The sequence below is a fragment of the Chrysochloris asiatica genome, unplaced genomic scaffold (genome assembly GCF_000296735.1).
Source record: "Chrysochloris asiatica unplaced genomic scaffold, ChrAsi1.0 scaffold00250, whole genome shotgun sequence".
Lineage (NCBI taxonomy): Eukaryota > Metazoa > Chordata > Mammalia > Afrosoricida > Chrysochloridae > Chrysochloris > Chrysochloris asiatica.
The window spans coordinates 658,642-680,801 of NW_006408768.1; the positions used below are offsets into that span (position 1 = coordinate 658,642).

Genomic DNA, 22,160 nt, shown 5'->3' on the forward strand with positions numbered 1-22,160 from the left:
CATAACCACTACGCTACCAGAGCTCCTTATGTTAGAGGTGTAAAATCAGTATATTTGCTTTCCAAGTATGTCTTTTTAGAAACATTTTTTAAAGTTCTACCACTCATGAATTCTCTTCAGTAATCATTATCTCAAATCCTCAGTATATTCATAAAATGCCACCTGCGTTGTATATTAACCAAATGAAGAAAAATGTGGTTTATCTTGGCTTAAAACAAAATTCTGTCACACTGCTCCTCATTTTCTGTTTAAGTTAAAAGGAAAGGGAGGGAGAGAAGCATAACTTTACTTGTGGTATGCATTTGGATTTTGACCAAGCAGATACTTAGGTCAAAGCTCCCCCAAGAAATGTAGTCATTGTTTCTTTTACTGCTCAAAACAAATGGGCTTTGAGTACCTCCCTTTTAGAGCACCTCCCTTTTAAAGAAGCTCTCTTTACACCATTTTTCTAAGAACAAAACAAAAAAACCCTCAGAATCTATGTATATTTAATTAAGGCTTACTTTTCAAGCCTCTGACTACATGAACTGTCTAAATTTTATGATCTTCAAATAAAGTTGTTAGTTTTACATCCTGATTTATTATAGACAATTGGTGTTGTTGTTATTAGGTGCCATCAAGTCTGTACTGACTCATAGTGACCTTATGCACAGCAGAATGAAACACTGCTCGGATCTTGGGCCAACCTCATTACAGTTGCCACACTTGAGTCCATTGATGCTGTGAAAAAAATCATTCATAAAATTTGAAGATAACGTTTATTTTAAAGTTTGTAATTCAAATGGCTAAGATTATATAATAATTTATCATTGCTATTAATATGACTTCTGACTACTAATATTATATTCTCAATTAAGAATTACCTCAGTGGTAAAAAATAAAAATAATTTTGTTTAAACAGATTGGAGGTAGTGAACATCAAACTTTTTCCTAAACAAAAAGTTCATTGTAATCTGAAAACAGGCATATTCAAGTTCCAAACTCGGTACTCTTCTATAACACACTTGCTCCAAAGTATAGACAGACTGCTTTACTAAAATTCATTGTAGGGATAGGCTTTTCCTTCCTGGCTTCCTCCACTACAAGGTTAGGTGGTAAGTATAGAATTTTCATAATAAAGAGTTCTTTGGCATGCTAAAAAGTTGTATCCAATCTAGTAGTTTTAAGTATTCATTAAATTTGTTGCTTACTGTAGCTTTAAGTATTCATAAGATTTGCTGCTTACTGTGGAAATTTTGGGGTAGCCATTTTATTTGTTCATTTGTTGTTGTTGTTAAGTTCCATCAAGTCAGTTCCAATCTATAGTGATCCTCTATAGGGTTTCCAAGGAGAGACTGGTGAGTTTGAACCTCCGACCTTTTAATTCAGATGGCTTTGCAGTCTGGCACATTAACCCACAGCACCAAATAAGTACATTTTAATATTCAAGGCTTCCTAATTTGTGGGGGACCAAAACTTTGATTCTTCTTATAGTGATATTTATAGATTCATTTGTATCATAATGCAAATTTTCTCTTCCGCTGACAGAAAAACCTGGTTTGGGGGGTGTTTGAGAATGATGTATTTGATTGCTAACCTGTCTTTTTATTCTTTTATTGTGGTAATATGTAACGTGACATTTACCATCTCAATGTTCTCTGGTGACACTAACTTATCTCGATTCCTTATCTGATCTCAAGTTTCTCCATGACCCTTAACAGAAGTTCAGGTAGTGTCTTCTAAACAATTGAATTCTCCTTTTCTTCTCCCTTCCACACACCATTGTCTTTCACTGGGCCTTGGTCTCACTAATTGACTATGCTTCCACCTCACTCCTACTCTGTGCTCTAGGTACTTTATACTCACTGTTTTGCATCTTGTAACATTTTTATACCTTGCATTGTAACTATGGAGTCCTGGTGTGGCCCTGTGGGTTAATGCACCAGACTGCAAAGTCAGTTTGAACCTCAAGGTTGGTGGTTCAAACTCACCAGCTGCTCCTTAAAAACCCTATACAGGGTCTCTATGGGTCGTAATCAACTCAAATATACTTAACAATATAACTATAGGCATCATGGTAGCATGCTGGGTTAAGCATTTGGCTGCTAACAGAAAGCTTGGCCAGTTCAGACTTAGGTATATCCCATGTGTCTCAGAGAACTGGGCTTCATATAGTTCTTAATGACTGATTTTTTGGAAGTAGAAAGTTAAAAGATAATGGAATTTTTCCATGAATTTTTGAAGCACCCTGAAAGATTGCCAGACCTTTTTTCTGAGAGATCTTTGAGATGACTTGAACTACAGAGTCCGGGTGTGGCGCTGCAAGAGAATGTGCTGGACTACAAGATCAGTTGGAGCTGTAAGGTCAGAGGTTCAAACCAACTCAACAGCACTTAACAAAGACCACCAACCTTTTAGTTAGCAATCAGGTGCTTAACTATCTGTTCTCTGCAATTACGTTTATTCGTTTAATTCAAAAGCCACATTGAATTAAACTGCTTTAACCTGTCCAGATGCTTTGTCTGAATATGCAAATGAGCAGCCTTTATATTAATCTGCAACACTGGAATCACCCTGGAGGACTGTCTTTGTGCCTCTGGTGTAATTTTAAAGGGATCAGAACACTCACCAAAATGTTTGGCTAATTAAATAATCTGCAAGTTAAGCACATAATCTGAAATAAATGAAACGAACCTGTAAAAAATAATTTATTACATTAATGCTATTCCATTTCATCTTTCCTCTCCACACCCCCGTTTTCTTCCCTCAATACTGAAATTTGTCCAGAAGCAAAAGCTCTCCTTTAGCTATAACATTCTAAAATGCTCAATTAAAACTACTCACAAGTAAATGTTTCAATTCACAAAATGGCGTTTGTGCCATCCTATTAACTCCTTCCATCCCAACCATTAAATTAAATATTGGTGACAATGGAAATAAATTAAAAGAAAGGTCATTTTTAGTTGTTTGGTTTTTCTTAAAAGTCAGATGGAAATACTTCTGAGTTTTTCCTCTTCCATTTACATTTTTGTCTTTTAATGTGGAGGTAACACATTTGCAAAAAATAACTCAAAGTATAAGCTCAAACATAAACCATGTTAATTGCAATGATTGTGCCTTACAGTAATGTATATGGTGCTGTTTCACAAATAGGAATTAGAAAACCCCCTCACTCACAGGGCATTAACTAAATGGTGCCAAACCGGTTTCTCCTTTGGGACAAGGGGGAGGCATTCATTTCCATGGAGAAGTTCCTTGGGGTGGGGGAATTGTCTGGCGCCACAAAAGGAATTAGGCTCTGGTTTGAACAGACCTGAAGGCTGTTAACTTTATTTTAAGAATGTGTTGCCAGAGATGTAATAAATTTATTTGTAGCTTCAGGCAATGCATGCCTGAAATCTTGCTGTACCAGATGTTTTGTTTTGTAATTGTTTCTTTCCCCATAGGGACATAGAGGGTGTGGATATTCTTGACCAATTTAGCTCTTGGAAAGGCACTTATTGTTTCTATGAATTAGGACGCTGGTGGTGTTTTTAGCATATTTGCTTCTGTTTATAAATGGAAAAAAATACAACAGAAAATGTCTTCATTGCTTTAAAGAGAAGAAAAGTAAGTCGCCCCAAGTTTTATATATGTGCTCTGGTAGCGTAGTGGCTACGAATCGGGCTGCGAACCTTAAGGTCAGCGGTTCGAAACTACCAGCCGCTCCACGGGAGAAAAATGAGGCTTTCTACTCCCGTAAAGATTTACAGCCTCGGAAACCCTGTACAGGGTCGCTATGGGTCGGAACCGACTCGACGGCACTTACAACAACAACAACACACATATGATGGTGGCTTCAAAAACTTAATGAAAAAATGTAATTGAAAGATAATACAAATTTTCCAAGGACTTTTTGAAGCCCCCTCATATAGGTAGTGGGGGAAAGAGGAGGCAGGTGGTGAATTAAAATTTTTTGTGTAAAAATTCCATTATCTTTCCATTTCATTTTTCCCTGAATTTTTTGAAACCCCCTCCTATACATAGTTTTATATGGTTTTCAATGCCAAATTTTCATGATTGTATATTTAAGGACTTCTGGTGTAGTATTGTAGGATCAGCACAGGACTGCAAGATTGGTTTGAACAAGGTCGGCAGTTCAAACTCCCCAATCGCTCACTCCTCAGAAACCCTATACTGGGTAACTATGAGTCATTGCCAAAGCTGGACAGTGAATAAGGAAGACTGTAGAAGAATTGATGCATTTGCTTTACGGTGTTGGAGGTGAATACCGAAAGTACCATGGACTATCAAAAGAGCAAATGGATCTGTGTTGGAAAAGATACAGAGTGCTCTTTGGAGGTGAGAATGGCCAGACTTTGTCTCTCATACTTTGGACATATTGTCAGGAGGGACCAGTCACTGGAGAAGGATATCATGTTTGGTAGAGTAGAGGGTCAAAGAAAAAGAGGAATACCTACAGTGAGATGGATTGGCACAGTGGCAGCAGCAATGGACTCAAATGTGGCAATGATTGTGTGGTTGGCCCAGGACAGGGCAGTGTTTCCTTCTGTTGTGCATAGGATCGCTATGAGTCTGTACTGACTCCATGGCACCTAACAACAACAACGTGAGTCAGAACCCACTTGATGGCACTTAACAACAACAACATACTTAATAAAGGAGTCCTAGTGTGGCTCTGTAGGATAAGCATTGGACTGCTAACCACAAGGTTGGCATTTCAAACTTGCCAACCGCAAGGTGGCTCTGAGTCAGAATGGACTCAGGGGCACTTAACAGCAACAATGTACTAAAGAAAAGTATTTGAGATTCTAGTTTATAAAATGGAAAGACCAGAAGTCAAGACCCCTAGGAATGTATGCCTATCTTGCAAATGGCTGCTTTTAAATCAAATTCATACCACTTCCTCTCTGGATGTTAGTCAATCGAATGGGGCAGATGGAGGAGATGCAATGCAAGGCTCATTCTGACCCTAAGCCATTTGGAGACTTTGTTTGAACATAATTATTTCTTGAATCCGTTTGTGCTGTTCTTATTTAAAATACAGTGCCACACTTTCATTTTCAGGAAAAGAAGTGCCTAGGCATTAAGATGCCTAGGTTAGCTTTTAATTTAGACTCTAAATGATAATCTAGTAACATCGTCTGCTGCAAGTAAGAGTTCATTTTGCAATTATATGTTTGCTTTGTCCTTTGTCTTCTGCAGATGTATACCTACATTCTGTATCCTAGGCCTGCATTCCAACAGTAGAGACATTCATTCCATAGGTGTAAACTTCTAATTAAGAACGTAGAGTGTTATAAAATTAAGTTAAAATTGATTAAAGAAATATTTTAAGCCCCAGGTTAGGAGATGTAAAACGATTGAAAATTTTTTTGAAAATAAGCACCTTCTCTTAAGGAGTGGAGTGGGGGAAGGGCATTGCTCAACTAGAGAAATGTGGAGTTGTCTGCAGGCTTGGACTTGCCAATTCTGATCCAGCCCATGGCTTGCTGGAGCACATCAGTTAGTCTAGAAGAAGCAATTTTTTTTGCCAGCTTCCTAGACTTCAGCTGTGACTCCAAATTCATTCATAACACAAGAGGGTTTCAATCCTAAACTGTGTTGATTTTTCTATAATTTAGTCTCAAATGTTTACATATGCATTCCTTTGTTGTTCGCTGAATTCTTACCATGTGTCTGCCTCACTTTGAGTCCCTGGGTGGGACTCAAAATGTTAGTAGTTGAAACCAACTCAGTGGGCCTTGAAAGACAGGCCTAATGATCTGCTGCTACCTGGTCACACCGGCTGTGCACACACAGCCGTCATGAGTAAAGTAGCTGCGATATTTCTTTCCGTTTTAGTCTGGTTTAGGTCTCTAGAGAGTTTGCTGGTGTTTGGGAGAAATCATCAAAATTTACATATGGCAGCAATTTTTGAATAGCTTACTATTGGACTCAAATAATCATTGGAATTTTTAAGTAGTCTACAAATTTATATAATCTCTTAGAAATGTTACTGGGTGTGTCTTCCTGTTTTCAGGAGCTCCATTAGTTACCTAAAGGCATAGCTGCTCCCAGGTAAAGATCCTGCATGTGTCAGGATTAGCACCTTCCCCACACCATGGATGCATCTTCTTTCAATATCCAATCACTGACTAGAAAAAGAAGGAAACACATATTTAGTTAATGTCCTGAACTCATACCAAATTGAATTCTTTAAAGTTCCCTTTTCACTCAATTACTCAGCCAGGAGCCTGTACTTGTTCTTCCATGAATGCCCTAGTCTCTCTGGTTGTCTAAATACCACCTAGTTAAGGCCTAATTTTCATGAATTGTCTTTGATCTCATCAGGTTAAAGCAACCCCTCATTCTTGTGAACGCTCAGCACATGACCAGGGCCTCTAGCCTATGTGCTCCTGACATTCCCTATAATTCAATGTCTACCTCCAGGGCATAAAATCAAGTCGACTTCAGCTGTGTACCCAGGTGTATTTCAACAAACAGCCAAATCATGATTTTCAAGGTCAGAGGCTCCTGGAGAGTTTTGTATGGCAGACTCTAAGGCAAAGCAAAGGTTAATAGATCATCCTATCAGAAATGTCAATAAAACAAATCCCTTATTTTAAACTAAATTTTAGATTTTTCACCTTAATGACCGACATTGTTGCTCATAATAGTTATATGGTTATTAATCACTGCCTTTACCCTCTGAAAGACATTAAATCTGCATCAGAAAAAATAAATTAGGGAATGTGGTGGTAGAAATGTGCCATGGAGTCAGTTCTAACTCATAGTGATCCTGTATAGAGTTTCTGAGGCTGTAAATCTTTACAGGAGCAGAAAGCCTCATCTTTCTCCCTTGGATCAGCTGGTAGTTTCAAACTGCTGACCTTGTGGTTAGCAGCCCGACTCGAAACCACTACGCTATCAGAGCGCCTTAAATTAGGGAATACTTTTCTAAATATTTGTCTGTTGCTGATTTAAAAGACTATGCCTAGCTTCCCTTTGTAACTGGATTTTAATTTGCAGTTCAACTTCCATTTTAGACAAGTAAGTGCCATTTCAACAAGCTAGGATATACCATAAGCATTTTCTGTTGATAACTAGTCTACAAGACAAAATATATTGCCAAAGCTATATAAACACTAAAAATTTCCCTTTATCAAGAACAAAGTTGTGACGTGAGTTCCTTGATGAAGAAGCCAGCTTCATCTCAAGATAAATAAGACAACTTTCTGATTTTAGGGATTCCTGGTTTGACACTAGCCACAAGCTTGGCAGTTCAAAATCATCAGCTGCTCCCTGGAAACTCTAGGAAGGGTTGCTGTGAGTCTGAGTAGACTCAATGCCTCTTAACAACAACAACAAGAAATTGTAGGTTGGGAGTTCTGGTGTAGGTCTATAGGATAAGCACTGAATTTCTAACCTCAAGGTCAATGGTTCAGGCCCACCACCTGTTCCTCAGAAACCCTATACAGTAAGTCAGAACTTACTGAGCAACACTAAACAACAACAACAATTGTAAGTTAGGGTTCTTTGCTATTAAAAAACAAAAAACAAAACTAACACAAGCATTCTGTTTCCATTAAAAGGAAAATGAAGAAGCTTAAAGGCCAGCTGGGATAGTTCAAAAGCGGTCTTTTCATGAAAACTTTAGTAGCTCTTTAATGTCAGTGTTTGGGGACAAAGTATTTGGGAGTGTGGTTATCAGCTGTCAGGCACCTGTTGTGAGGATTTATTACACAAGTTAAGGGCTTTCATTTGTTTCTAGTAAAACTTTGAGACTAGCTGCTCATACATCATAGATGACATAATACATTTTAAAAGTCAACGAATCACATTTTAAGTAAAAATGTGTATATTTGCTTGTCTTTGTAGAGCATAATCAGTTTTTTAAGTTGTTTACTTCATCTAAAATTTTACATTCACTAAACTGTAACTATGGTTATTAACACTGTCAACATTTACTATACCCATATATCTAGATGTTAAAGACGTTTACATGGTATGCATTAAATGAGTAAAGATTGAGAATGCTTTCCCATTCTTGGGATGAAATACATAGTTCAATTGTAGAAGGTCACAGTCTTAATAAAAGGAATTACAGTAAGCTGGAGCTTAGTTCCTAGAATCTGTATATCAGTTCTGCATAATAATTGAGCACTTAGGATTTTACAAATTCTGAAACTAAATAGAATTCACATGAATATAAATAAAAAGAGCTGTGTAAAACTAGGTAAACGTCTACTTAAAAGTCCCAGATTCAAAGTAAATGTGCAGCTTCCATAATAATTACCCTGGACAATTTTACAGTCTCACAAAGCAAAAATTTTCAGTATTGTTTCTGTGTTTTATTTAAAATGAAATTTCAAAATAGAAGATATGTGAAATCCTAGCAAAATTGTTCAACTGTCACTTGAAACTGCTAATTAACTTGTAATGGGACACCCTCATCTTTCCAGAATTCAGGCACAAACCTGAATGTAAGTTTTATAAATCTATATTGGAGATGAAATTTGTTATCACTAAGGAGTTCAGGTGTGGCGCTGTAGGATAAGCACTGGACCAAAGGCCAGTTGAACTGCAAGGTCGGTGGTTCTAATTCACCAACATATTCATACAGCCTTAGTAATAAAAATAGCATGGTACTGGTATAACTGTAAATATTTTAACCAATAGGATAGATTTCACAGGCCAGAAATAAATCTGCACATCTATGGTCAACTGATTTTTATCATACGTGCAAAGTTCACTCACTTGGAAAGAAGAATGTCTTCAATAAATGGTTCTGGAAAAATTGAATTTTCACATACAGAATAATGAAGCAGGTTCCTTGCCTCACAGCATATATAAAAACAAATTCAAAATGGTTTAAGAACCTAAATGTGCAGACTACAATCATAAAATTCTTGGAAGAACAAGAAGGGGCCATTCTGTCACGCCTAGCTTCCAACAATGAAATAATGTAACAAAAGCACAAAGAGCAAAAGACAAAATAAATTAAAAGGACCGCATAAAAAATTTTAAAATTTTTTCATCAAAAGAGTTTACAAAAAAACGTGAAAAGACAAGATTTTCACTGAGGAGAATATCTTTGGGAACCATATATTTGTCAAGAACCTAATAACCAAAAGTTATCTAAAACTCCTACAAATTAACAACGAAAAGGTAAATAATCCAAACATAAAATAGGCAAAAGGCTTCAATTAGACATTTCACCAAACTCAAATGGCCACCAGAGATGGAAAGACATTCGGCATCATTAAGCATCAGAGAGCTGCAAATCAAAACCACAGTATACTCCACCAGGATGGCTAAGATTAAAACAACATAAAATAACAAAGATTGGTAAGGATGCGAGACAATTAGAACCGTTGCCCATTGCTGGTGAGAATGCAAAATGGTACAGCTGCTATGGAAAACAGTTGGGTGTTTCCTCAAACCCCTCAAAGTAGAACTACAATATGATCCAGCAATTAGACTCCTAGGTGTAGGCCCAAAAGACCTGAAAACAGAGATTCAAAAAGAGACTTGTACAACAATGTTTGTTACGCACTTTTAACAATCACTAAAAGGTGAAAACAACTTAAATGCCCATATGCAGGTGATTCAATAAACAAAATGAGATATATACGCACAATGGAATAATATCCAGCTGAATATGAGATGACATGAAACCTTGATACATGCTACAATGTGGATGGAACATGAAGACATTATGCTGAGTGAAACGTATTAATCACAAAAGGACAAATATTGTATGGCCTCATTTATATAAAAATAAAAGGCAAATGTTTAGAGGCCAAAGTTTATTGGTGATCACCAGGGATGGGACGAATAGGTAAAAATGGGGTTAATGATCATAGAAAATCACATTAAGGTTAGGGTTATGTAGTCAATGATATAATGATAGTTGTCACTGAATTGTGCACCTGTAAAAAAGTTGAATTGACAAAATTTGTGTGATAAACACATTTACAATATTGACTTAAAAAAAAGAGTAGCTGTTAAGACTGCTACGTACAACTGAATACCTCAGAACTTGTTTGCTTGACTTGCAAGTTTAGGGTCATGGTTTCATGATGTTGTTGTTGTTGTTGTGTGCCGTCGAGTCGGTTCTGACCCATAGCGACCCTGTACAGGGTTTCCAAGGGTGTAAATCCTTACGGGAGTAGAAAGCCTCATCTTTCTCCCGCGGGAGCAGCTGGTAGTTTCGAACCGCTGACCTTTAGGTTCACAGCCCGATTCATAACCACTACGCTACCAGAGCTCCTTTCTGGTTTCATGATAGCCCAGTTAATTTTCATAATAATGTGCTGAGTGCTTGTGTTCTATTTCTTAGTTTGTAGTGCAGTGCCTAGGTTCTGAAAAGCTTCCACACAACCATTCAAGTTGGTTCCTATTCACCTGCAACATCATAGACATAAGAAGTGTTAGGAATGGGAGGAAGATATAGAATGGTGACTAATTGCCTCTATGAGCAATTGACTCATTTGACAGGAGACCAGAAGAACTAGATGGTGCTCATTGTTGTTGTTGTTGTTGTTAAATGCCTTTGAGTTGGTTCCAACCCATAACGACTCTGGATAGGATTTCCGAGGAGTGGCTGGTGAGCTTGAACCGCCAACTTTGCAGTTCAAACAGCTTTGCAGTTTGGCGCATTAACCCACTGTGCCATTATTGAACAATTTATTCAAATACTCAAATATTTCACAGAAGAATATTTATCCAGGAGGAGGAAAGAATACAAAACAGAATTTCAGATTCTCATGGACCCTAGACATTCTTGAGCCATGGAGAGTAGATGACCCCTCTGAGCCTATTACCCTGCGATACTCTTTACGTTTTCAACCAAATATATCCCCCAAAGTCTTCTTTAAACTATGTTGTTGTTAGGTGCCATTGAGTCAGTACTGACCCATAGCAACCTTTTGCACAGCAGAACGAAACATTGCCTAATCCTGGGCCAACCTCACTACTGTTGTCATGCTTGAGTCCATCAATGCTGCCACTTGGCCAATCCATCTCATTGGGGGTCTTCCTCTTTTTCTATGACCCTCCACCTTACCAAACATGATATCTTCTCCAGCGACTGCTCCCTCCTGACAATATGTCCAAAGTATGAGAGACGAAGTTTGGCCATCTTGACCTCCAAGGAGCACTCTGGCTGCACTTCTTCCAAAATGGATCTGTTGATTCTTTTGGCAGCCCATGGAACTTTCAATATTCTCCTCCAATACCATAACTCAAAAGCATCAATTCTTCTACAGTCTTCCTTATTCACTATCCAGCTTTCGCATGCATATGAGGTTATTGAAAATACCATGGCTTGGGGCAGGCGCACCTTTGTCCTCAAGCTGACATCTTTACTCTTCAACACTTTAAAAAGGTCTTGTGCAGCAGATTTGCCTAATGCAATACGTCATTTAATTTCTTGACTGCTGCTTCCGTGAGTGTTGATAGTTGATCCAAGAGGAATGAAGTCCTTGGCAACTTCAATCTTTAAACTATAGGTTAGTTTAATTAGCAAAGAATGTCTGCTTTGAGTATTGTACTCTTTAAAATTGTATCTATATGGGGTCAAATTGACAACAACTAAAAAGATTATATAGTAAATTGAGGGGGCAGTTAGTTTACGTCCCTGTGAGAGGAACAACTTGGAAAAGGAAAGCAAGAATGATACACAACTTGAAGGATGCAGTCATTGTCAATGAATTGTACATGTAGAAATTTTTCTAAATGGTGTATGTTTAGCTGTACATATCCTGAACAACAGCAAAATATAAAATTAAAAATATTATAATAGAAGGGTTAACAGACTGTCTTTTTATCATCAATAATACCTGAAGGTATTTAATATTTATGAATTCTAGTAAATCACATTCTCAGTCAATAAGTAATAGAAGTGTACGTGACATTTTAGAAAAGATGTCATCATTAAAAATATTTATGGGCTTTTCTTTTAACATTCAGTGCTAAAAATTATGTTAGTATGGGAAATGTACATTGTCTGATAAATGAAAAACTGCTGAACTTTCAACCAAGGCATTGCAGTTCCTAATTCATTCAGTAAAAAAAATTTTAGATGTACTTTCTGCCTTCCTGGATCATTATGTTTGTGTAAATTATCACAAATTACAGTATGTTTGTGACATTGGGGAAGGAAAGAGGGAAGGGGTGAGCACAGAAAATAAGTGAATAAAAAATAAACACACCTACCCCTTACTTATCTGCTTAGTTAGGGTCCAAAGACCAGGTCATTATGCAAAAATCTGTTATGCAAAGATGGAGGATGACTATATCAGATTACAAAATGGCAGAAGACTATATCATAACATAACTTCCAAATTACATCAGTACTTGGCTACAAAACCACCAAGAATCATGGCCTAGCCAAGCTAACACAAAACCTTAACCATCTCAGTCACCGTTGCTCTCTCTGCTCGCCCTTCAGCATTTGTTATAACCAGCTATACATAATTAATGTGCAAAATAGTTGGTTAGAATTTTTTTTTTTTTACTATTGTCAAAAATGTTAATGTCACATAACAAGATAGTTGATAAGTGAGTAAGTGTATATATAGGATTAAATGAAACAGTGGAATGGGCTGTAAAGGGGGGAAAAATCATCAGAATAAAGGGGAAGAGAGTACTGGAACCTGTGCTTGCTATTTTATGTAGAGTGGCGAGGGAAGAACTTTATGACCAATACTCTTTCATCACATATTATTTAGAAGAATGCTATTTTCTAGGATATTGCAGAAAGGTTTACAATCAAATCTTTACAATTAGCTAAAAATTGTCAAAATTTAGAAATGTAAAGAAACTAAATGTTGAGATAGCCCTTATCCTTGGAAAAGAATAGAAATATAGCATACAGAAATATTTTATGAGATTCACTTGCTAAACACAAGAGTTGTAGAATAGGTCTAGAACTTGAGAATCACATGTCAAATAAAACTATAGTGAAGCATTGTATAAAACTGTATTAGTTAGATTCACTGGTAGAATAGAACTTGTTCTATTCCCCACCAATGCATTTCAAGCACGGCCACCAGCCCTCTGTACCTGGGGGCTTGCATGCTGCTGTGATGGTGAACAGGTTTCAGCAGAGCGTCCAGATGAAGAGAGGTTAGGAAGAAAGGCCTGGTGATCTGCTTCTGAAAATCAGCCAATAAAAACTCTATGGACCTTTTTTTTTTTTTTAACCGATTGGAACCATGGAGGGTGTTAAAGAGAAGAAAAAGAAGGTTCCTGCTGTGCCAGAGACCCTGAAGACAAAGCAAAGGAATTTCACAGAACTAAACACCAAGTGCCTGAGAAAGAAGTTTGCACAAAAGATGCTTCAAAAAGCAAGGAGGAAGCTTATCTATGAAAAAGCCAAGCACAATCACAAGGAATATAAGCAGATGTTACGAATCGGGCTGCGAACCTTAAGGTCAGCGGTTCGAAACTACCAGCCGCTCCGCGGGAGAAAGATGAGGCTTTCTACTCCCGTAAAGATTTACACCCTCGGAAACCCTGTACAGGGTCGCTATGGGTCGGACCCGACTCGATGGCACTTAACAACAACAACAACACAGAACTGAGATTCGAATGGCTAGGATGGCAAGAAAAACGGGCAACTTCTATGTACCTGGTGATCCCAAGCTGGCATTTGTTATCAGGATCAGAGGTATCCATGGTGTGCGCCTAAAGGTTCGAAAGGTGTGGCAGCTTCTTCACAGATCTTCAGTGGCACCTTTGTTAAGCTCAATAAGCCTTCAATTAACATGCTGAGGATTATGGAACCATATATTGAATGGGGTTCCCAAACCTAAAGTCAGTGCATGAACTGATCGACAAGCCAAGCGTGGAAACAGCAAAGTCAATAAGAAGCGAATTGCCCTGACAGATAACACGTTGATTGCACGTTTTGGCAAATACGGGATCATCTGCATGGAGGCTCTGATTCATGAGATCTACACCATTGGGAAACATTTCAAAGAAGCAAATAACTTCCTTTGGCCCTTCAAATTATCTTCTCCTCATGGTGGAATGAAGAAAAAGACGCCCCATTTTGTAGAAGATGGAGATGCTGGCAACAGGGAAGACGGGACCAACAGGCTTTTTAGAAGGGTGAACTAAGGTATCTACCATGATTATTTTTGTAATCTGGTCAGCTAGTAAAACAGTAAATGTTCTAAAACTGGGGGGAAAAAACCCTCTATGGAGCACACCAGTCCCATCTGCAATCGATCACAGACAAATACATATAATGTCATGTTTATAGGGTTGCCATGAGTCTCCTGCATGGTGTCCTCATGAGTTGGGAGTCGACTGGACGGCAGCTGAAACAACAAATATGTGTTAGTTTATGTAATTTTGTCTGTTTATTTGAGCAAGGAACTGTTATTCAAAAAGTAACTTAAAAAAATAATAACAGAATCATAAAGTAGCCATTATACTATTAAAACCTATGCTTCTTCAATAGCCATTCAGCCTTCAGCCCAGGTACTAATGTGTCTTTAGTCGTCATTGCATCCCAGGCACCAGAAGGGTGATTTAGACCGGTGCCAGGCTAAGTAGATTGTTGGAGTTGAAGGTGTTCTAGGAGCACTAATGGTGCTGTAGGATAAGCACTGGACTACCAACCACAAGGTCAATAGTTCAAGCAGCTCCACCAGAAAAGATGAGACTTGCTACTCCCTTGGAGATTTACAGCCTTGGAAACCCTTTACAGGGCCACAATGTGTTGGAACCCACTCTGTGGCACCTAACAACAACAACAGAGGTGTTCTGAATAGGAGACATGCCAAAGCACCCACAACACTCAGAAAACAGGGAAAAGCTCCATGTAACTGGAGTCTGCATGTGCAAACTGTTAATACTAACTGAAGGTTGAAGGTTTGAGCTCACCTCAGAATAAAGTATATTTTATTTTATAAAATTTATTATAAAATATATTATAAAGTATATTATATGTTATTTCTGAAAAGTCAGTCATTAAAAACACTTTGGAGCACAGTTCTAGTCTGATACACATAGGGTCCCTTGAGGGCAACTCGTTGGACTGTGATGATTTCATCTATACTGTTTCATTGACTGGCATGCACATATATTATGTTCTTCAGAATGTGCTCAAACTCCAAATTCCAAAGAGTAATACTAAAAGCCACAAGCAGGGATTTAAAAGTTCCTAGATAGAAGGGAATAAGATATGACAACCAGTCAGAAGGTCTGTTTTAGAAGATCTTGCTCTTATTTGACTGCAAAGAGAAGGTACAGTGAGCCCCTTTTCCACAGTTATGTTTTATATGGTTTTAGTTATCCATCTAGCATAGTGATTACGAATCGGGCTGTGAACCGCAAGGTCAGCAGTTCGAAACTACCAGCTGCTCCGCGAGAGAAAGATGAGGCGATCTGCTCCCGTAAAGATTAACAGCCTCGGAAACCCTGTTTAGGGTCGCTATGAGTTGGAACCGACTCCACGGCACATAACAACAACAACAACATATTAAACTAAGGAGTGTGGTGACTCTCTACAATAAACACTGGACTGTAAAACACAAGGTTGATGGTTCAAGCCACCAGTCACTCTGCAGGAGAAAGACAAGATTTTCTTCTCCCAAAATGATTTACAGAGGGGATTGTAACCATGGCAATGAAACGATACACAATAGGATGAATGTAAAACTAATGTTCTCCCATGTAAACTATCACATAATTCACACACACACAAAAAATGTTTTTAATTAAAAAAAAAAAAAAAAGATTTACAGCCTCGGATCTGATTCAGTAAAAATTACAACTAAGAAACGCCTACAAAGCAGTTCTACTCTGTAACATGGGGGGTCACCATGAGTCAGAACCAATTTAATGGCAGGGGTTTGGATTATTAAACTGAGATGAAATTCACAGTGAGTTCCTTAGTCAACAAATATTGATTGATCAGGCACAGTTCTGCATGCTGGGGATATGGTGGTTGTCGTTAGGTGTTGTTGAGCTGGCTCCGATTCATATAGTACAACAGAATGGCACACTGCCCAATCCTGCACCGTCCCCACAATTGCTGTTATGTTTAAGTCAAGGGTGCTGTCACTGTGTCAACCAATCTCCTTGAGGGTCTTCCTCTTTTTAGTGGACCCTCCACTGTACTAAACATGATGTCCTTCTGCAGGGACTGGTCCTTCCTGACAACATGTCCAAAGTACAAAAGACTAAGTCTAGCCATCACTGCATCCAAGGAGCTATCTAGTCATACTTCTTGCAAAACAGATTTCTTCTTTCTTCTGGCATTTTATGGTACATTCAATATGCTTTGCCAACACCATAATGCACTGTATCTCCTTGTATATTCCTTATTCATTGTCAACCTTTTTCATACATAAGAGGTGATTGAAAATACCTTGGCTTGGTTCCTCCACTTAGTCCTCAAAGTGACATTTCTGGTCTTTAACACTTTAAAGAGGTCTTTTACAGTAAATTTGCCCAATGCAGTGTCTTTCGATTTCTTTCTTTTGAGCCATGAGGATGAGTTCAGTTCCAGATCTGAAGGGTATTTAGGGTCATGGTCTCAGGTGCCTCCTGTCTTTTTCTAATCAATAAATCTGGTTTTTTGTTTTTTTTTTTTTTTCCTGTCTACCCTCTAGTCAGTAAATTATTCCTTCACTCTGACCCCAGTTAACCATCGAAGAATTTTTTTTTTTTTTAGCATGAAAACCTTTTCTTGACTTTTTAAAGTAGTGATCTCATGTAGTATTTGTTCTTTTGTAATTAACTGATTTCACTCAACATAATGTCCTGAGTGAAATCAGGACATGCTTTATCCATGTTATGAGCATTCTTTAGCATTGCATGGCATTCTACTGTGTGTGTATACCAAAGTTAATTTATCTATTTTTCCATTGATGAGCATTTAGCTTGTCTCCATCATTTTGCTATTGTGTATAGTGCTTTGATGAACATGATGTGCATATATGTAATTCATGTCATAATTCATTTCTTGAAGATACATACCAAGTAGAGGGATTGTTGAGTCATATGCCATTTCTGTTTCCAACTTTTTGAGAAAGCATCATATATTTATCACAATGGTTGCACCATTTTATGGTCCCACCAGTAGTATAGGAAGATTCCAGTCTTTCCACACCCTCACCAGCATTTGTTGTTTTGTTTGTTTGTTTAATTTTGCTTGTTTAATGCTGAAGTGAAACGATACCTCATTGTTGTTTTGGTTTGCATCTCTCCAAAGTTCAGTAGCATTTCTTCCTATGTTTGTTGGCTGCCTGCACGTCTTCTTTAGTGGTCTGTTCTTGTCCTCTGTCCATTTTTTAATTGGATTATTTGCCTTTTTCTGGTTGAAGTTTTCTAAAAATTATAGCGATTAGTCCCCTGTCTGATATGTCATTGCCAAACTTTTTCCCAGTCTGTGGTTTCACTTTTTATTCTTTTGGTGAAATCCTTCGGTGCACAGAGGTGTCTAATTTGTTGGAGTACCGGTCATCCAGTGTATCTTCTGCTGTTTGTGTGTTTGGGGCTATGTTTGATACTGTATTCATGTCATGAATGAGTTCCTAAGTTTGTCTCTGTTTTTCATTGATGATCTTTTTAGTTTTAGGTTTTACATTTAGGTCTTTAATCCATGCTGAATTTGTTTTAGTAGATAGTGTGAGATATGGATCTTATTTCATTTTTCTACAGCTGGATTTCTTGTTTTGCCATGACTATTTATTGAAGAGATTATCTCTTCCCCGTTTTATGTCTTTTGTCCCTTTGCCAAAAATCAACTGACCGGAGGTGGATAGATTTCTTTCTGGGTTCTCAATTCAATTCCATTGATATATGTGTCTTCTGTTGTACAGTACTAGGCTGTTTTGACTACTGTGGCTTTGTAGTAGGTTGTAAGATTAAGAAGTGAGAGGCCTCCTACTTTGTTCTTCTCTTTTAGTAATGCTTTGCTTATCTGGGATCTCTTTCCTTTCCATATAAAATTAGTGATTAGTTTTTCTGTCTCTTTAAAGAATGATTTTAGAATCTGCATTGGGATTGCATTATGTCTATAGATAGCTTTGGGTAGTATTGACATTTTCACAGTGTTAAGTCTTTTTCTCCATGAGTATAGTGTATTCTTCCATTTTTGTAGGTTTCTTTTGGTTTCTTGTAGCAGTGTAATGAATAATATTGGAATCTGGATTGGGATTGCATTATATCTATAAATCACTTTGGGTAGCTAGACATTTTCACAATATTAAGTCTTCCTATAAGGAGTTCTGGTAGCGTAGTGGTTATGAGTCCGGCTGCTAACCTCAAGGTCTGCAGTTCAAAACTACTAGCCATTCTGCAGGAGAAAGATGAGGTTTTCTGCTCCTGTAAAGATTTACAGCCTCAGAAACCCTGTTCAGGGTCTCTGTGGATCAGAACCGACTCGACGGCACTTAAACAACAACCCATGAGCATGGTATGTTTTATCATTTTGTATGTCTCTTTTAGGTTCTTATAATAGTGTTTTATAGTTTGCTTTGTATAGTACTTTTGTTTCTCTTTAGGGTGGCTATTGTAATGGTGTTATTTTCCTGATTGTCTTTTCAAAGCTCTCTTTAATAGTATAAAAGAATCTGACTGATTTTTGCATGTTGATCTTGTACCCTGTCTTTTTGCTGAATCTTTCAATGAGTTCCAGTCATTTTCTTGTTGAATCTTTGCAAACAAGAGTTTTACTGTCTTTGCCAATTTGGAAGTCTTTAATTTCCCTCTTGTGCCTTAGAGCGCTGGCTGAGACTTCGAGAACTATATTAGATGTTGTTGCTGCTACTGGTGTTGTTAGTGTAATTGAGTTGGTTCCGACTCATAAGGACTTCATAGGGTTATTAAGGAGTCCTTGTGGGTTTGAATCGCCAACCTTATGGTTAGCAGTCTAGTGTTTATCCTGCAGCACCACACCAGGACTCTACTATATTAAATAGGAGTGGTGCTAAGGGGCATCCTTGTCTGGTTCCTGTTCGGCAAGGGGAATGCTTTCAGTTTTTCTCCATTGAGAATAATGTTGGCTGTTTGTTTTGCATATATGCCCTTAATTATGTTAAGGAATTTCCCTTCTACTTCTATTTTGTTGTGTGTTTTAATCAGGAATGGATGTTGTATTTTGTCAAATGCTATTTCTGTGTTAATCAGTATGATCATGTAGTTCTTTTCCTTTTTTACTTATGTGGTGGATTACTTGTTTTTTCTGGGTTTTCTAATACTGAACTATCCTTGCATATTTGCTCATGAAGGATATTTTCTTTTTTAGTGATGTGTTTGCCTGGTTTGGGTATCAGGGTTTTGCTGGCTTCACAAACGAATTCAAGAGTTTTCCAGTTTTCCTTTCTTTTCTATATTCTGGAAGCATTTGGGTACAATTGCTGTCAGCTGTTTCCTGAATGTTTTGGTAGATTTTACCAGAAAAGCCATCTGGGAGTTGGGATTTTATTTTCAAGACCTGATCAATTTCCTCTTTTGTTTAGGTCTGTTCAAGTTTTCTGCTTCAGTCTATGTTAGTTTAGGTAGGTAGTATGTGTCTAGAATTTGTCCATTTCTTCTAGATTTTGAAATTTATTGGAGTACAGTTCTTCATTTGTTGTTGTTAAATGCTGTTGAGACTCATAGTGACGCTATATGGAGTTTCTGAGCAGCAGTTGAGGGATTTGAACTGCTGGCCTTGTGGTTTGCAGTCCAGTGCTGATCCTACAGAACCACATCAGGATAATAGTATTCTGTTATTATCCTTTGTATTTCTGTTGGTTCTGTTATCATGTCATCCATTTTGTTTCTTATTCACATTATTTGCATCTTGTCTTTCCTTTCTTTTGTTGGATTTGCCTGTAGTGTTTCCATTTTATTAATCTTTTCAAAGAAACAACTTCTTGTCTTACTGATTCTTTCTATTGTTTATCTGTTTTCAGTTGCATTTATTTTGGCTCTAATCTTTATGATTTCTTAACTTCTGGTGGCTGTAGGCTTAGTTGCTGCTCTTTTTCTAATTGTTGCAGATGTTGCATTAATGAAGCTTTTTGTTTGTTTCTTTTTTTTAGATCTGTGTATTTATTGCTATAAATTGCCCTGTGAGCACTCCTTTGGCAAGTCCCTAAGGTTTTAATGTATTGTGTTTTTGTTCTTGTTTGAATCTATGAATTTTCTATTGAGGTTTTCATTTGTTCTATTACCCAGTAGCTTTAAACAGGGTGTTATTCAAGTTTCATGTATGTGATTTTTTTCCCTTGATCTTTCTAATGTTGCCCTGTAATATATTAATTTCTGCTCATTTGTGATTGCCATTAACTTGATGTATTTTTCCATCCTTTGATTTTTACTCTATTTTTGTTTTCTGTATAAGGTATGTTTCTTGTGGACAGTACATTGAAGGATTCTCTTTTCTTAGTCATTCTGCTACTCTCTATCTCTGCAAAATATGTCATGAACCATCCCTTCTATAGAACTCTCTACTCAGTTGCGTTATATAATTCATTGTAATGGCCACACAGAACTCTGCCACCATACTTACAGTTAGGGGTTTTCTTAAGGAAATTAACAGGTTACAATTCATGTTGGAATTTTTCAGGACACAGTGTTTCTAGTCAGGACAGCCTTTCCTCTACTGTGCCTACAGGTAGGCATCTCTCTGATGCTTGGCTCCTTGGCCTGGCCTCTGCCCTGCTCCAGCAGTGTTACAAAGCTCTTTTAAGGCTGCTGATGAATGCCAACAGTACACAGCACTCCACCCTAAGTCTCAGCATGAAGGCACTCAGCTCTAGCTCTGTGGGCCACCTAACCTAGCTCTTCCAATTAAGTGCCTGGATCCACTCCATTCTTCAAACAGCCCTCCTGTCAAAAGTCACTCAATTTTGCTTGCCCCATGGACTGGAAGCCTACTGCTCTGTCTCCTCTAGCTCTTGATTCTGCTGTTTCTGCTCCTCTGCCACTCTTCCAGTGTCAAAACTTACTGTTCTTGGACCAAAGAGGTTCAGTGCACAGAGATCTCGGGTCCAAAGGGCATACTTCACTACTGGCTTTTTGTCTTTGATGGTAGCGAGATCCCTCCTCCTTTTGCTGAGGTGGTTCATATTAAACCCCAGTTAGAATTCCAAGTATTTACAATCACAATTAACTTTCTTAACTATCACTCACAACAGAATTATACATTCATATTTGCATCTTCTTCCACCTTTTCTTTCCCGGACACATCAGGAAAATGTTGTTTGGTGGGAGTTTCAAAAGAATACAGATAGACGAGTCATAATATAGCAGAGCACCGTGGGTCCAGAGGATAATCACTGGATTATGAACCACAATGTCAGCAGTTTGAGCCCACTAGCTGCTCCATGGGAGAAAGATGAGGCTTTCCTTTCCTGCAAGAGTTTGAAAGCCTTGGAAACACTATACAGTGTTGCTGAGTTGGGCTATAATGTATATGTTGTTGTTAAGTGCTATGGAGTTGATTCTGACTCATAGCAACCCTGTATAAGGTATCTGAGGAGCGGCAGGTGGATTTGAACCACCAACCTTGCAGTTCAAACTGACTATCCTATAGTGCCACATCAGGACTCCTATATACTTATGAGCTGTGGGCTAGTCACTGGACTGCCTATTATAAAAGGTTAGCAATTCAAACCCACCAACTGCTTAGCAGAAGAAAAATGAGGTTGTCTGTTCCTGTAAAGATTTACAGTCTTGGAAACTCTAAATGGGGTTGCTATGAGTCGGAATTGACTCTGTGGTATGTAAATGTTGCCCTTTAGATCTCGAATAGTTGTTGTGCATGCCTTACTAGTGTTGTGGTCCCCCTATAGTTCTACCTACTGCTTGACTAAAAATTGAACCATGAGATTGAGTTCCATTTCAGACCTGAAGTGTGACCAAGGGTCATAGTTTTGGGTTCCTTCAGTCTCTTTCTGACCGTTGAGCCTGTTCTTTTTTATAATTTTGAGTTTTGTTGTTTTTAATGGCTGGTTTTTCAGAAATAGATTACCAAGTTTTTCTTCTGAGGAACCACCTCTCGATGGCCTCAACTCTCCATCCTTTCAGCTAGTAGCTAAGCACCTTAATCATTTGCACCATCCAAAGACTCTTGAGAGAAGTCACTAGCTCAGATCTCTGGTAAGACAGAATCATGCAAAAATGAGAACCTGGTTTCCTAACTGATGGGTTTGAATTACCACTGCAAGATCTGTCCACAGATGCTG

At 38.0% G+C, this 22,160-nt stretch overlaps 1 protein-coding gene and 1 pseudogene across 1 annotated transcript in view; both read left to right on the forward strand.

Annotated features, from left to right (window-relative positions):
• The window catches only part of FREM2 (FRAS1 related extracellular matrix protein 2), a 288,153-nt gene that overhangs the window by 114,057 nt on the left and 151,936 nt on the right, over positions 1–22,160 (forward strand). The window lies entirely within an intron of this gene.
• On the forward strand, positions 13,182–14,088 carry LOC102813233 (annotated as a pseudogene).